We start from the raw sequence: 15894 nt of genomic DNA on the forward strand, positions 1-15894 counted from the left end.
AAAACTTTTCACGTTAAACTTTAATTTGCCTACCGGGACAAACTCAAAAGACACTATTATATGTGAAGACCAATACATTTTCAAAAGTGCCTGAAAAGAGAAAGGAACAATGTATCTGGGATGTTGTTTCACAGAAAAGAAACACTCAAGTACTGATAAATATTGGGAATTAAAAACAGCAACAAAACTGCAGTCAGCCTATGGCCATAATGAATTCAAATGACTTCCTTAATCTTCACTCTGTATTAAAGAGTTGCTTGTCAGTAGCCTGATAGCACAGTGAATATGGAAAGCAACAATATAAACCTTGAAACACCTATCAGCTAACTAAAATTTAAAAGATTTTACAATTTATCACTACAACAATTTACCACATACTTTTATTCCAAATAATTCATTTGAAAGATATTCCAAACATGGGGATTTTAACGCAAAAATTAAAAACCTTCTCTAAAATCAACAACTCTTCAGTATCTGATTACCAGTTTCCCACATACCTTTTACTTTGAAAAATGGCTAGCAGCAAACTGCACCAATTTAAGTCCCTATATAAATGAAAACTCCCGTCGTACTCTGCCATAACAGAGCAAGTTCTGAGGCTTCAACATCTTGTGCATGTATATCACTCATTCTCTTAAGATGCATTAATAAGTTAATATTTAATAACACATGCTATGTATTAAACACAATAGTAGGAGCTTTATATACTTCATCTCTAATCCTCACAACTCAAAGAGTTAAGTGCCATCATCCCAACTTTATACATGAGGAGACTGAGCTGAGGCTCATAAAAGGGTCCCACAGCTAATAAGAGAATGTAAAAGCCTCCTATATTTTCATCAGCCCTTTCTGTACATAAAATATATGAGATCTGAAAGTATTAATTCTGTAACTTATCAATTAGCCAACAAGTTATAGAAAATGCTAAGCTGAGTGACACGTGAATACATATATACTTATCAGTGCTTTGTGGGGAGCTGTGCGAATTTACCTTCCAGGGTTATGTTTCATTTTTTTAGCACACATCCACATTTCTTCCATATCTTGAATGTAGGATCTATGTAATTCTGTGTGCAAGTATATTAGCTATGGAACATGTAAGATCATTAAGCCAGTAGGATCTCCTTAGACCCTGAAGAAATGGTCTAACACATAGTCAAAACTCTGATTATTTTTTCAGAAGCCAAGTTTACTCTGGTAACAAGTTAAGCCTCAGAAGTGGGCCTAAAATTTTTTTACCTTTGATACAGCCTTGTCTACAACAAATTATAGAATCCGTTATTTAAGGACATACCCACGCAAAACACACACACGGCGTGAAAAGATGAGCGCCTCATCAATATGTGAGGAAAAAGCAATCGCTCTCAAATATGCCAAATTTTATTAAACTGAAGCATGTCCAATTACTCTAGTTACACTGGTATCGACTATATTAAATATTACATAGATTTTATTCTTTCAAATATCACAACTAGGTTAGCTTCCAGTTAGACTTTAACCACCTTTCATTACTCAAAAGTTCTTGTAATCAATGACATACAAGCTAACAGCAAAGGGTTTCTTCAGAATTACAATTTGGCAAACTATAACCATGGATACTTAGATCTATATACACATATTTTCTGGGACATCATATTAGAAAAATCATCTGCTATTTACTAAGCCTTACTTTTACTTAACTTGCTATCCAGGAAATTACACACGGGACAAGACAGCCTCAACAATTTGTTTCTACATAAAAGCAAGCTCAAAAAGCAGAGGCACTCTCCTCTGCACCTCGTAACAAAAAAAGGGAACAAAAAAAACTTCAAAAACATAGGTTGGAGCCTAAGGCTCAACCATAAGGTGTGTAAATCTGACCCCCGGGGTCCGTGGCACTGACAGTCATTCAACTTTCTTTTCAATAATCCCATTGTGCTTTTTTCTTGTACCACAGGCAAGATATGCCTGCATTTTACCAACTGGTCGGAACACCTTATTTCCTTTCTAAAAATTCTCCCGGTGCAAGGCCGGGGGCCGAGGCGTGGGGTGGGCGGGGGAGCCCGAGGCATCGGCGCCAGCCACCCGAGAGAGCAGAAACACGCACGGCACCCGCTCCTGGCAGGCCTGCTGTGGCTGGTTCCCGAGTCCCTGGGGCTGCAAAGGCAGCAAGCAGCAGCCATGGCAGGGACTCGGGAACCTTTCCCCTGCCTCCTCCGCTAGGCCTCGAGGGGTTTGCTTTTCACATGGTCCCCGGGTGGGGGCGGTGGGCACAAGGTAGTGGATGCAGCTGCAGCCGCAGCCGCAGCGGCGGGCCAGGCGAGCCGGGCTCCCTCGGAACCCGACCTCCCGGCGGGCTGGCAGCAGCAGCACCTTGGCGGGGGCCTGGCTGGGGCGCCGATGGCTCGGCGGGGAAGGCCACCTTCTCACACACATCTCTCCCCTGCCTGCCTCCTTCTCCGTTAGCGCTACCGGTTGGCGGGCGGGGGAGGGGACCGAGGCGCGTTATTCCCGGGGAGCTGGAGGGGGGAGGGGAGGGCATCTCTTACCCGCGTTACTGAGGAGGAGGAGGAGGAGGAGGCGGTTGGAGCGCGACGCGGCGGGGCGACGGCGGGGCTGGGTGGGTGCAAGTAAGAGTCTTACGAAAGGGAATTAACCCCATCACCAGCCCGGACACCGGCTCCAGCGGCAGCCGCGGCTGGCAGAATCCCGCCCCTTCCCACCACGCACTAGCCCCGCCTCTTCGTTCTCTTTGAGGGGCAGTCCACAAATCATAGGTTATACATCCTTCGAGTGACAGGAGGATCATCCAATCAGGCTTGAACAAACTGCCTTCTCTCCACCCCTTTATCTCCTCCCGGGCCGCGGGAGAGCTGTGCCAAGTCTTCCTCCACCCTCAAGAGAAAAAGAACCAATCGGTGATAAGTAACCGCCCTTGAAGGACGCAAAGGACAACCAATGGTAAAACTAAGAGGACAGCCATTTTGCCCACTTGTAAAAAAGGCACCTTTTCCCACGAGTTGGGAGCCTGAGGTGGAGGAGTTCTGTGGAGTTTTTACTGACCTGGAGATATCGGGAAGACAACCATATTTCTTTAGGGAATATTTATAGAGCTTTCTTGGAGTGAATGAACATTTTTATCCTCCATGGGAGGGGGGAAGTGAGAAATGCTGCTTAAGGGCTTGGCTCCTCCCTTAGGGGTAACGGGTTCTAGGCCGAACACCTGGTTTCTCCAGCTTCAGTGGAGGAAGGCGGAGTTACTGCTCTGTTCGGCCAGCAGGGAACTACATTTCCCAATGTGCTTTGCCCCCGCCGCTGTCCTTTCCTGCTTTTACTTCCCGTGGGGCCTGACGGGAATTGTAGTTCCTGGGAGATACCCATGTCACTTCGTTGACCAATGAGAGGAGACGACCTTAAATGATTGGAGTTTGGAGCGGGGAACAAGTTGCAAGTGTGCGGCGAATCCTTTTTGCCACCCTAACAGAAGAGGAAGGCATAAAAGAGAGGGGTAGTCAGAGACTAGCCTTCTCAGAACGCCGCAGGGGTTTTAGATTCCTGGTATTTGAACTCTCTTACTTTCAGTTTGTCCCTTTGAAGTCACTTCCGCCTTGGGGCGGACGCAAGCCAAACCTGTGGCGGGAGTTGGAGATTCTGCAGCGAATACACCAGGTGTGGCTTTCGGAGTGGCGTGGCGGGCAAGTCAGTAGTTTCTTTCGAGAGAGACAGGAAGTTGAACGGCATGTAATTGTGTTTTAAAGAAAGAGTGGGTGAAATGGGATGGCGGTAGTTCCTAAGTCCGGAATGCCATTCTCCACCTCTAGTCTTCAATCCCAGAGTCCCATTTTTCTTACCTTTTGACTTGCTCACGATTAGATTGCACCCGTGTATTTGTGGAGGGTGCCTCTAATGTTTTTAGCCGCTTTGCGTGCATGAAGCATGGCTTCAGGTCGTCTGTTTGAATAAAAATGGTCTTAGAAGTTCTGAACTACCCACTCCCTTATAGACAAACACTCTACTAAAGATTGGTTGGAAGGAGATAAGCTACGGAAGGGTACAGGACTAATACTCAAAAATGGTCCATTACCATTCTTGGTTTGTTTGTTTTTTTTTTCTTCAGTAAAGCATCAGTGTTGTGGGACCAACAGTCAAAGCATTATCTCTTTTTTTTGGTAATTTTTTATTTTAATTCAAGTTTGTTAACATATAGTATTAGTTTAAGGTGTACAATATAGAGCTCTTGTTTTCTTTTCTTTTCTTTTTTTTTTTTAAAGATTTTATTTATTTATTTGACAGAGAGAGAGAGAGCGAGAGCAGGAACACAAGCAGGGGGAGTGGGAGAGGGAGAAGCAGGCTTCCTGCAGAGTACGGAGCCCGATGTGGGGCTCGATCCCAGGGTCCTGGGATCACGACCTGAGCCGAAGGCAGACGCTTAACGACTGAGCCACCCAGGCACCCTAGAGCTCTTGTTTTCTTAATGCAGTTGGGATTTTCAGTATAATTTTGCAGTGTAGTTTCCTATAGATGCTTAGTTTTGTTTTTGTTGTGAGTTCTTCAAGTCAAGAAATAGTAATTGTGGCCATCATTTTTTATTGAGTGTTTCCCCAGCCAGGAATGATATTAAGTGCTTTAAGTACATTTTTCTTGAAATAATCTGCAGGTATTGTTATGTGACATTTATAGTTGAAGAAATTGGTGTTCAGTGACGTTCATTAAGACTTTAAGGCCTTGATCAGTAAATTTCGGAGCTGAGAATCATATCCAGGTCTGTCTCATTTCTGATCTCTTAATCACTACTCATCTTGCCTCTCAAATATTTATTAATTCCCCAATATGTGCTATAGACACATAGGGAGAGAGAAATGTAAAATTCCATTCTAGAATTCTGGAACAAATGGTGGCCGTCACTTCTTTTGAAGTATTCTCTGTCACGTACATAGTATGTACTCATTGTATTTAAAAACAAGGAAAATAAAAAAAGGAGGTCATCTGTAATACTGTTATCCAGAGATACCACCATTAAATTGGGGTGAATATCCTTACAGATCTGTTATAGGTACAGACATTTGCATGAATGCTATCATACTACCTTGCTTTTTTGTAAACTTTTTTAAATTCAACAATAGGCTGTGGATATGACTGGATATATATTAATGTCATTTTAAAAATATCATTTTTGATTGCTATCTGGTATTTCGTTATATGTCTCTAAGATAATTCCTACTTGATGGATATTATTTTTGATTAACTTTTTTTGATTGTGGTAAAAAACATAAAATTTACAATCTTAACCATTTTTAAGTGTATAGTACAATAGTGTCGAGTATATGTACCTTGTCATTAAACAGATACATGGAACTTTTTCATCTTGTAAAACTGAAACTGCACGTTTTGTACAACTCCCTTTTCCCCCTCCCACAGCCCTTGGCATCTACCATTCTACTTTTTTTGAAGAGTTAAACTACTTGAGTTCACTTGTATGAGTGAACTCATGGCAGTTATGGTTCTTCTTTGGCTTATTTGACTTACCATTGTATCCTCAAGGTTCATCCATGTTGTAGTGTATGACTGGATTTCCTTTTTCAAAGCTGATTAATATTCCTGTGTGTGTGTGTATACACTACATTTTATTTATCTGTTCCTCTGCCAATAGACATTTAGATTGCTTCTACCTCTTAGCTATTGTGAATAATGCTGCAGCCAACATGGATGTGCACATATGTCTTCAAGATCCTGTTTTCATTTCTTTTGGATATGTGCCCAGAAGTGGGATTGTTGGGTCGGTTATTAACATTTAAAAAGAATGCTCTTGTGAACAAATCTTTATATGCTTGTCTGATTATCCTGTAAATCTAACTTTTTAGAAGTAGGTTATTTAACCACAAATACTCTATAATTCCTAAATTGCTCTTCTGAAAGGTTGTACCCATTTTCTTTCTTACTAACAGTGTTTGAGAGCACCCAATTCCCATCTTTTATCCCATCCAATCAGATTGCAAAAAGTGATTCTTCATTATTTTGTTTGTAACTGAATTCTGTTGATGTTGAGCATTTTTTATATGTGTAGTGTCCATTGTTTAATCTCTTTTAAGTAGCTTGTTATTGGCTATCATAATCTCTTAATTTTAAAGGAATTACTTCTTAGGTTTTTAACTCTCATATTTTGCAAGCCTTGACTCTCATTTTGAAATTTGTCTTTTTACATTTTAATGCTGTTTTTCCATGAAATAGTTTTAATTATTTTACTTTGAAATCTGCCTTTTTTCTTTTATAGTTTCTAGTTTATTTGTGATGCTTAAAAAAACATTTCTGATGCTTATAAATTAGATAATAAAAATAGTATGAATATATAATTTAAAATTTGTTCTTACATTTAATTTTACAATTTATACACACTTGATTTTGTTTGGACTCTGTTTTTTTTCCCCTATTGTTCTGTCTTCGACTTGAACCATACACATTATCTTAATTTCTCTAACTTTAGACTATGTTTTGATATCAAGTAGGTAAAGTGTGCTTCCACTTTTCTTTTTTCGGTATTTTCTTGTTATTCTCATATTTTCTTGTATTTTTTTAGATGGATTTTGGTATCATTTTGTCAAATTAAAAGTACATCTCGGCACTTCTATATTTTAATAAAGTACAAGTTTAACATTTATATAGATACTGAATGCTACTTAATGACAAGTATTTCATTTCTTATTAATACAGAATTTTTCAGATACAGCCAAGGCTCAATGGGGGCTCTCTGTGCTTTGTGAAAACATGTTTTTATTACAGAATTGGATCTAAAAGATTACAGTTTAAGAGCATTTCCAATTTTTTAAAAATTATATGATCACTTTTTATTATAAAGGGGCTTGCATTTTACAGGTGGTTTCCAGTAGAAGCTGATGACTTCTGCATGCTTATTTTTTTAAAAAGATTTTATTTATTTATTTATTTGAAAAAGAGAGAGAGAGAAAACATGAGATGGGGGAGGGGCAGAGGGAGAAGCAGACTCCCTCCTCAACAGTTAGTCTGATGAGGGGCTTGATCCCAGGACTCCGGAATCATGACCTGAGCCCAAGGCAGACACTTAACTGGCTGAGCCACCTAGGCGCCCCTTTGGCATGCTTATTGTAACTATCCTTCTGTACTTCATAGTCTTCTCCAAGTACTTCAAACTTAGCATGTCCCCTAAACCTGTTCCTCTTCTCCTTTGTTTATTAACAATATAAATAAATAATAAATATTGTTAATATTTATTGAGCACCTACTAAGAGAAGTACTAGCTAATAATCAAGAGAATGGGCTTCAGACTGCCTAGGTTTGATTCTAGGTTCTGCCATGTACTTGTTGGGTGACCTTGTGCAGATAAGTTAGCAATCTGTGCCTTAGTTTTCTTATCAATAGAATACCTACATCACAGGGGCGCCTGGGTGGCTCATTCTTTAGGCGTCTGCCTTTGACTCGGGTCATGATCCCGGAGTCCTGGGATCGAACCCCGCATCAGGCTCCCTGCTTGGCGGGAGGCCTGCTTCTCCCTCTCCCACTCCCCCTGCTTGTGTTCCTCTCTCACTGTGTCTCTTTCTGTCAAATAAATAAAAAAATCTTAAAAAAAAAAAAAAAAGAATACCTACATCACAGGTTGTTGTGAGGATTAAATGACTTCATATACATAAAACACATAAAATAGTGCCTGGCCTATAGTAAGTATGTGGTACTCTGTTAATACTGTTTATTGACCTGGCTGATGCTAGTGTGCTGTAAAATGATAAACAAGACAGTTTATGGTCTTTGATTTTATGAAGGCATTCTAATAGGAGGGAAAGACAAAATTCAAATAAATAGAGGAATTGCTAATTATAATAAGTGCTGTAAGGAAACCAACTGATATTAAGGAAAATGTCAGGGAGTCCATTTGGGAGCTATTGCAGTATTCCAGTTGAGCAGTAATAGCTTGGGATGGCAATGGAACTGGAAAGAAATGGATGCATTTGAGATATGCCTTAGGGATAATTAGTAATAAATGGATTTAGTTTGGTGGGTAAAGGAGAGGGAGAAATCAAGAGCGAACCCAAGTTGCTGGTTTGAGTAACTTGCATGGTTGTACTATTACTGAGAGATTGAACAGGGAGCACCCAAGTTTGGTGGAGAAATAAGACTTTGGTTTTGGACATTTAGGCTAGAAATGTCTGTGAGACGTCCAAAATGTCAGGTAGGTAATTAAATATAGGAGTCTGAAGCAAAAAAATTATAAATTGTATTACCTGGGCTATTTGTGGTAGACTTCTAAAATGTTGTTCCCACCCTCACATCTATTTTTCCATATTTGACAAGGTAATCTTTGTAAACTAATGGCCTGATCAAAGTCTAAGAAAGGTCCCCAATTTCTTACAGGATAAAGTCCAGACTCTTTTTTTCACATGGCATATGAGAACTTCCCTAACCTGGCGTAATATTACTTCTTTACCACTTGTCAAAAGCACCGTATTTTTTAGCTATGCTAAACTGCTTACGATTTTCTGAAACTTTGTGCTTTTGCAAATAAGGCATCTTCCTGTCTAGAATATCCTTACATTGATTGTCCATCTGCAAACCCTGCTTTTCCTTTAAGTTTCAACTTGCATCAACATTTAATTTAATATAGGGGCACCTGGATTGCTTAGTTGGTTAGGTGTCTCTTGATTTCGGCTCAGGTCAGGGTCTCAGGGTCCTGGGATCGAGCCCAGTGTGGGGCTCTGCACCCAGTCTGCTTGGGATTCTCTCTCCCTCTTCTTCTGCCCCTCTCACCATGTGCTCACTCACTCTCTCAAATAAATCTTTAAAAAAAAATAATATAATGTCTCTTACATACCAAGCATTTTTTTCTCGTAAGTGAAGCCGCCTTTGATTGCTTGCTACCTTACACAGAGCAAACACATGCACTATTATATGGTATTCATATATATCTACTTCTTTCATAGCACTTATTGCATTGTGTTGCAATTATTTGTTTATAAGTCTTATTTCTGCCCTAGATTGGGCTAAGATGTGAGGCTGCAATGGCACAAACTAATCTTTGTATACGTGGTATTTTCTGCAATGCCTGGTCCATAATGGGCACTCAAAAAGTATTTCTTGAGTGAGTGATTTTAAGAGGCAGTGTTGTATAATGGCAAAAATTCAGACTTAAAATTAGAACAATCACCGTTCCAGGCTTACTTAATATAACCAGTTGCTAACTGGTAAGAAATTATTTCACATCAATTTTCCTGAACCTCAATTTTCTTGACCTTAATGTGAGGATAATAATACTTTGTGAGTTGTTTTGAGAATTACAAGAGATTAAAAAAAAAATGTCCTCACAGAGAGGTCACTCAATAAGTGGGAGGTATTATATCATTATTCTGAGAACAGTTGCCTACAGAATGAAACGTTCTAGTGTCCTTGCTTTTAAAGTAATTAGATACTAGATATGGTAGTTTTTAAAGCCCCATAAATGATTTTTTAAATATTATATAATTTTGTAATTTACTGAAATTAACTTATCATTTTAGAATATCAGTTTTATTGACAAAAATGTGATTTCCATTTATTTAATTTAGGTTGTAGCTTAACTGACAATTTTTTTTTTTTTAAGATTTTATTTATTTATTTGACAGAGAGAGACACAGCCAGAGAGGGAACACAAGCAGGGGGAGTGGGAGAGGGAGAAGCAGGCTTCCCGCGGAGCAGGGAGCCCGATGTGGGGCTCGATCCCAGGACCCTGGAATCATGACCTGAGCCGAAGGCAGACGCTTAACGACTGAGCCACCCAGGTGCCCCGACAATTTTTAAATATAGCTACATCAGATGTAAATGTAAAGAGAATGTATGCTATTATGAAAGCACTGAGCATGTTAAAATGTGACATAGGTACATTTTCAAGTCTTGATCAGATTTGAAGAGTTTCTGTGATTGAATATATGACTTTGTGTATAATCACTTTGAAAATATTTGAGTGGATAAGTAGACTTCTTCATTGACTACCTTTTGAAACTTACAATGATAAACTTTGTTTTGTTTTTTTGTGAATCTGTGGTTTCTGGAATCCATGTACTTTAAAGCAGAGTTGTCCAATAGACCTCCATATTAACCACTTACAGGAACTGGTACTTTTTCAAGCCAAATTTATATCCCCAATAAGGAACTTGGAATTATTTATGTTATTATATGGTTACTTCCCTAGTTGGGAGAGGTATTTACTGAGGTTCCTGGCTTCTAGTCCTCTTCCCTTGCCTCTATCCACCTGCCTCTTATTATTAGTGGGATGGGAGGAGAGGAGGTGTGAGTAATCAGATGTTTTATCATAGGTCCTCCAAGATTTGTTAAGGCATTTCATTGTCACAGCATTTACTGGTTGTATCTATGTAGCCAAACTGCTGTACTACTTGGAACCATTTCCACTGATCATTTTTTGTTTGACTAGGATGAATTTATGAAATTTAGTTGTCTGGATTAACTGAATTTGATCTTAACTTCAACAGAAGATTTGATTGATATTCTGTAGTAGGAAGAATTTTCCATATGTAGGCATCCTTTCTTAGAACTTTTTTTTAATCACAAATTATTTATTTTATTCATTCAACAAAAACTGGTAGAGAATGTGCACAGTGTGCTGGGGACAGGAAGGAATACAAAGTTGAATCGGGCATGGCTCCTAGCCTCATGGGAGGTAGGAATTACATATGCCATAAAAAAAAAAGGAGTATGTGAGACAGCTGTCTTCTTAGCTGGGCGAGCAAAGAAGCCTCTTTAGAGAAGGGGACCCAGTGACTGAGCGAAGAACAATGCCAGCATGGGAAGAGCACCGGCAAAGAGATGACTCTTCAGGGTGTTCTAATACCCTAATATCCTAATAGGTAGCCTTAATCTGTATGCAATAAACAACCCTCCCTCTAATCTTAATCATTCTGCAAACTGCGTCCCCAATTTCCCTGCTAAAACTTGAATTTGACTTACTGTCTTTCTATCTACTTAGGGTGATTTCTGCGTTTGAATGTTTAGCCCAATTGACACAACATGCTAGTTTCTTAGTTCCTGGACTGCTGTGTCTCCTGTGAATTTGATTTCCACACTAGTTCAGCCATGCACTCCTATGGTCCTACTTTATACTTCCTCATCTCTATGAACTACTCTACCTCTAAACTCTCTAATCATGGTACCCCTGTCCTTTGAAACTTGAATGTAACAAATAATATTGAGTGCTTGGTGCCAGGCATCTCTAGATGCATGGAATACACCAGGAAACAAAACAGACAAGAATCTCTGTCCTTTTGGAGCTTATACCCTCATGGGGAAAGACAAATAAAAACTGCAATAGGAAACTAAATCATATAGTGTCTTACAAAGTGGTAAGTGCTGTCAAGAAAGAAAACGTAGGGTAAGGTAGAGATAATAGGGAGTTGCAATTCTTGTTTGTTTTTTGTTTTTAAATTTTTAAACTTTTATTCTGAAATCGTTTAAGACATACAGAAAGTCACAAGAATAGTGCCAGGAACTCCCATATGCCCTTGACCCAGAATCACATATTGTTGCCACATTTACTTTAAAATTCTTTCTCTGAAAAATATGTAACAATTCATGAATTTGTGTGTCATCCTTGGGCATAGGCCATGCTAATCTCTGTATCGTTCCAATTTTAGTATATGTGCTGCTGAAGCAAGCGTGAAAGTTGAAATTTTAAATAAGGTAATCAGATTTTAAATTTGACGTTTCAGAAAAGACTCTTGAAGGAATCAAGAGAAGTAGCCATGTAGATAATTGGGGGAAAAGTGGTATAAGCAAGTGGACCAGCTAGTGCAGAGTCCAAAGCAGGAACATGTAAGGACATCATTGTGACAGAGAAGAAAAAGTGAGGAGGGATGGTAGTAGGAGTGGGAGCAGATTGTAGAAGGGCTTATAAGCCATTAATAGACCTTTTATCTGAGTAAAACTGGGAACTGCTGAGGAGTGTTAGGATCAGACTTACCTTTTCAAAGTATCTCATTGACTGCTACACTGAGAGGAGAATGTAGGGAGGGAGGTAGAAGCTGGGATATCAGTCAGATTCTTGCAGAAATTCAGATTAGAAATGATAGTAGCTCCGATCGGGTGAGTGGATTTAGAGGCAGTAGGAAATGGTGGGATTCTGGGTATATTTTGGATGTAACAGGAGTTGCTAATGAATTGGATATGCAGGATGAGAGACACTGAGAGGAGTCAAGGAATTGGTGTGGACAACTGGAAAGATGAGATGGGGAAGATTGTGGATGGAACAGGGTTTGAGAGAAAGATCTGGAGTTCAGTTTTAGTTGTGTTAAGATGCCCATTAGACTGCTAGGTAGAGATGTTTGGTTAGATTTATGAGTCTGAAGTTCAGGAGAGGTCTGATCTCTTTATATAAATGTGGGAGTCATTGGCATAGAGGTAATATTTAAAGCCATGACACTAATGATATCTCTGAAGGATAGAGCAAGGGTTACTAAGAACTGAGCTCTGGCACACTCTAACCTTAAGTGGGCAGGGAGATGAGGAAGAACCAGCCCAAGTGTAGACTGAGCAACAATGACCATTGAAGTAGGATAGAAACCATGGGGATGTGGTGTTCTAGAATCTTAAGTGAAAAACGTGATTTAATGAGGAAGGAATGATTTACTGATAGGTTCAGTAAAATGAAGACTAAGAATTCCTACTTGCTCTCTGCCTTTTATTTCCAAATCAGGGCCTTTGTATATGCTTCTCATCTGGTTATTGTGTATTCTTTATGTCTCAGCTTTGTATGTATCTCTTAGGAAGCCTTCCAAACCTCCAAATTTGAAAACTGAATTTTTGTTATATGCTTCTTTAACACCTAATACTTTCCCTATAGTATTTCTTCAAAACTACATCTATTTTTTATATTATTATGTTTCCAGAGCCTAGTGCAGTGTCTGCTCCATGTCAACACCCAAATATATTTTTGTTGAATGCGTGAAAGAATGAAATTCGGGAATAAGATTCATTAGATAATTACTTAGTTTTTAACTGAAATTCTTTTCAGGGCAAATATTTTGACTGTTTAAGATAGATATTTTCACTGTGATTTAGCTCTGAAGCAGAGGTGGTGCATTCCTGTGTTGAAAAGGAAGCAGAGACCCAGCTATATGTTTTACTTGTCAGTGGCTACATAATCTTAGAGTATTATCTTTGTGGACCTCCTCCTCCTGCACTTTGAGATCCATTGCTATGTGTTAAGCTAGAGTGTTTTCCCATTTTTTTAAATTAAACTTTATTTTGAGATCATTGTAAATTCACGTACTGTTGTGAGAGAGAATGCAAAGAGATTCTGCATATGCTTTACCCAGTTTTCCTCAATGGTAACATCTTAAAAAACTATAGTACAATATCACAACCAGGATATTGACATAATTAAGATAGAGAACAGTTGCATCCCACAGGGATATCTCATGTTGCAACCATCACTTCTGTCCCTCTCCACCTTCACCCCTGGCAACTACTAATCCCTTCTCCACTTCTATAATTTTATCATTACAGGAATGTTATATAAATGGAATCAAACAATATGTAAACTTTCAAGATTGGCTTTTTTTCACTCAGCATAATTCTCTGGGGATTTATCCAGATTGTTGTGTGTATCAGTTGTGCCTCTTTTTTGTGAATTGTGTTCCATGATATGGATGTACCACAGTTTGACCATTCACTATGAGTATAACTGAGTTCTTTCTAGTGTTTGGCTATTATGAATAAAACTACTGTAAACATTCATGAATAGTTGTTTTTTTGTGTATGTGTATTTTTTGTTTGTTTGTTTGTTTGTTTTTGTGGACATAAGTTTTGATTTCTTTAGGATAAATGCCCAGGAGTACCGTTGCTGAGTCAGATGGTAGTTGCGTGTTTAGTTATTTAAGAAATTGTCAAACAATTTTTCCCAGTGATTGCATACCCCATCTTCCTAGGAGCATACATCAAGACAGGATTTGTTTTTTCGTTTGTTTTAAAGATTTTATTTATTTATTTGAGAGAGAGAGAGAGACAAAGAGAACGAACGGGGGGAGGGACAGAGAGACAAGTGGACTCCCTGCTAAGCGGGGAGCTGGACACTGGGCTGTCCCTGGACCCTGGGCTCAGTCCCTGGACCCTGATATCATGATATCATGACCTGACCTAAAGGCAGACGATTAGCCAACTGAGCCACCCAGGTGCCCTGTTAGTTTGTTTGACTTTTGCTTGTGTTTTAATTCTTTGGATGAAGATATACTTCTTTTTAGGTTTTGTAGCCATACAAGCTTACATTTGAATCCTGGCTTTCTCACTCACTGTGTCATAGTTTCCTCATTAGTGAAGAAAAAAGTACTATAAAGTTCTTAGGAGGATTAAATGAGACAGTATGTGTTCAAATTCTTGGCAAAAAGGAGACACTGTGATAGGCACTCCAAAAATATCAGTTTTCTCCCCCACCTTCAGAACTAATACCTGTTTTTGCTGATGTTCATGTTGTTTTAGTGACATGTCACATCATCTCAAGAGTTTGTTTATATTATAATCAGTTCCAATCTATTAACAGAGTTATCACTTCTTTGTTTTATGTCTTGTTTAATTTTACTAAACATCTCTTATAATTTTTGTTTACAGTTCTTGAATTTCTTTTTATTAGGCTTATTTCTAAAATTTGAATTTTTTGATGCTCTTGAGAATGGTTTTAGTTTAAAATTTTATTTTCTGCTTTTTGTTTATATAGAGGAACACAGTTGACTCTGTATATTGATTATGTATTCATTAATCTTACTAAATTTGCTTATAAACCTAGTTATATATAAATTATTTTTATTCTGTGTACGTAATCCTGCTATGTCATGTTATATTTTAATTTTTTTACTTTATATTTTTAATTGAAGTATAGTTGACATAAATGTTACATTGGTTTTGGGGATACAATATAATGATTTGACAAATCTATACATTATGGTATGCTCACCACATAGCTTCATGCAACTTTAATTATAATACCATTGACTATACTCCTTATGCTGTATCTTTTATCCCTGTGACTTATTTGTTCCATAACTAGGAACTTGTATCTCCCACTGTCCTACACCCATTTTGCTCATGCCTCCCTCCCACCACTGCCACTACATCCATTGGTGTGTTCTATTTATGGGTTTGTTTCTGCTCTTTGCTTGTTTGTTTATTCATTTGTTTTGTTTTTTAGATTCCACATATAAGTGAAATCACATAGTATTTGTCTTTCTTTGTCTGACTTATTTCACTTAGTGTAATACTCTTTTGGTCCATCCATGTTGTTGCAAATGGCAAGATTTCATCCTTTTTTATGGCCGAGTAATAGTCCATTGTATATATACCCCAACTTGTTTACCCATTTATTTATTGAGGGACACTTGGGTTTCTTGGTTATTGTAAGTAATGATGTAGTAAACATAGGGTGCATATATCTTTTTGAGTTAGTGTTTTTGTTTTCTTTGGGAAAATACCCACTAGAGGAATTACTGGATCATATGGTAATTCTCTTTTTAATTTTTTGAGGAGCCTCCATACTGTTCCTTACAGTGGCTGCAGCAATTGCAATAGTGTGTGAGGGTTCCTTTCTCTCTGGATCCTCGCCAACACTTATTATTTCTTATCTTTTTGATTCCAGGTATTCTGACAAGGTTAAAGTGATAATTCATTGTGATTTTGATCTGCATTTTGCTGATGATTAGTGATGTTGAGCATCTTTTCATGTGTCTGTTGGCTATCTGTATGTTTTCTTTAGAAAAATGTCTATTTAGGTCCTCTGCCCATTTTTAATCAGATTTATTTGTTTTTTTCGGTGTTGAGTTGTATAAGTTCTTTATATATTTTGGATATTAATGCCTTACCAGATAGATCTTTTGCAGATATCTTTTCCCATTCACTAGGTTGCCTTTTCTTTTTGTG

The 15894-nt window shown here is 38.4% G+C and overlaps 2 protein-coding genes and 1 pseudogene across 2 annotated transcripts in view; 1 reads left to right on the top strand and 2 right to left on the bottom strand.

The window, feature by feature from the left end:
- Positions 1–2678, bottom strand: part of R3HDM1 (R3H domain containing 1) — a 195647-nt gene extending 192969 nt beyond the window's left edge. The window contains exon 1 of the mRNA XM_035008136.1: positions 2529–2678. The gene's annotated coding sequence lies outside the window, so the exon portion shown is untranslated. The remainder of the gene's footprint in view (positions 1–2528) is intronic.
- A 490-nt stretch (positions 2679–3168) lies between these two features.
- Positions 3169–15894, top strand: part of ZRANB3 (zinc finger RANBP2-type containing 3) — a 303113-nt gene continuing 290387 nt past the window's right edge. Inside the window, exon 1 of the mRNA XM_035008146.1 lies at positions 3169–3648. The gene's annotated coding sequence lies outside the window, so the exon portion shown is untranslated. The remainder of the gene's footprint in view (positions 3649–15894) is intronic.
- LOC118012708 lies at positions 11545–11644 on the bottom strand (annotated as a pseudogene).

This window comes from Mirounga leonina, unplaced genomic scaffold, assembly GCF_011800145.1.
Source record: "Mirounga leonina isolate KUSES-001 unplaced genomic scaffold, KU_Mleo_1.0 Mir_151, whole genome shotgun sequence".
NCBI classification, from domain to species: domain Eukaryota; kingdom Metazoa; phylum Chordata; class Mammalia; order Carnivora; family Phocidae; genus Mirounga; species Mirounga leonina.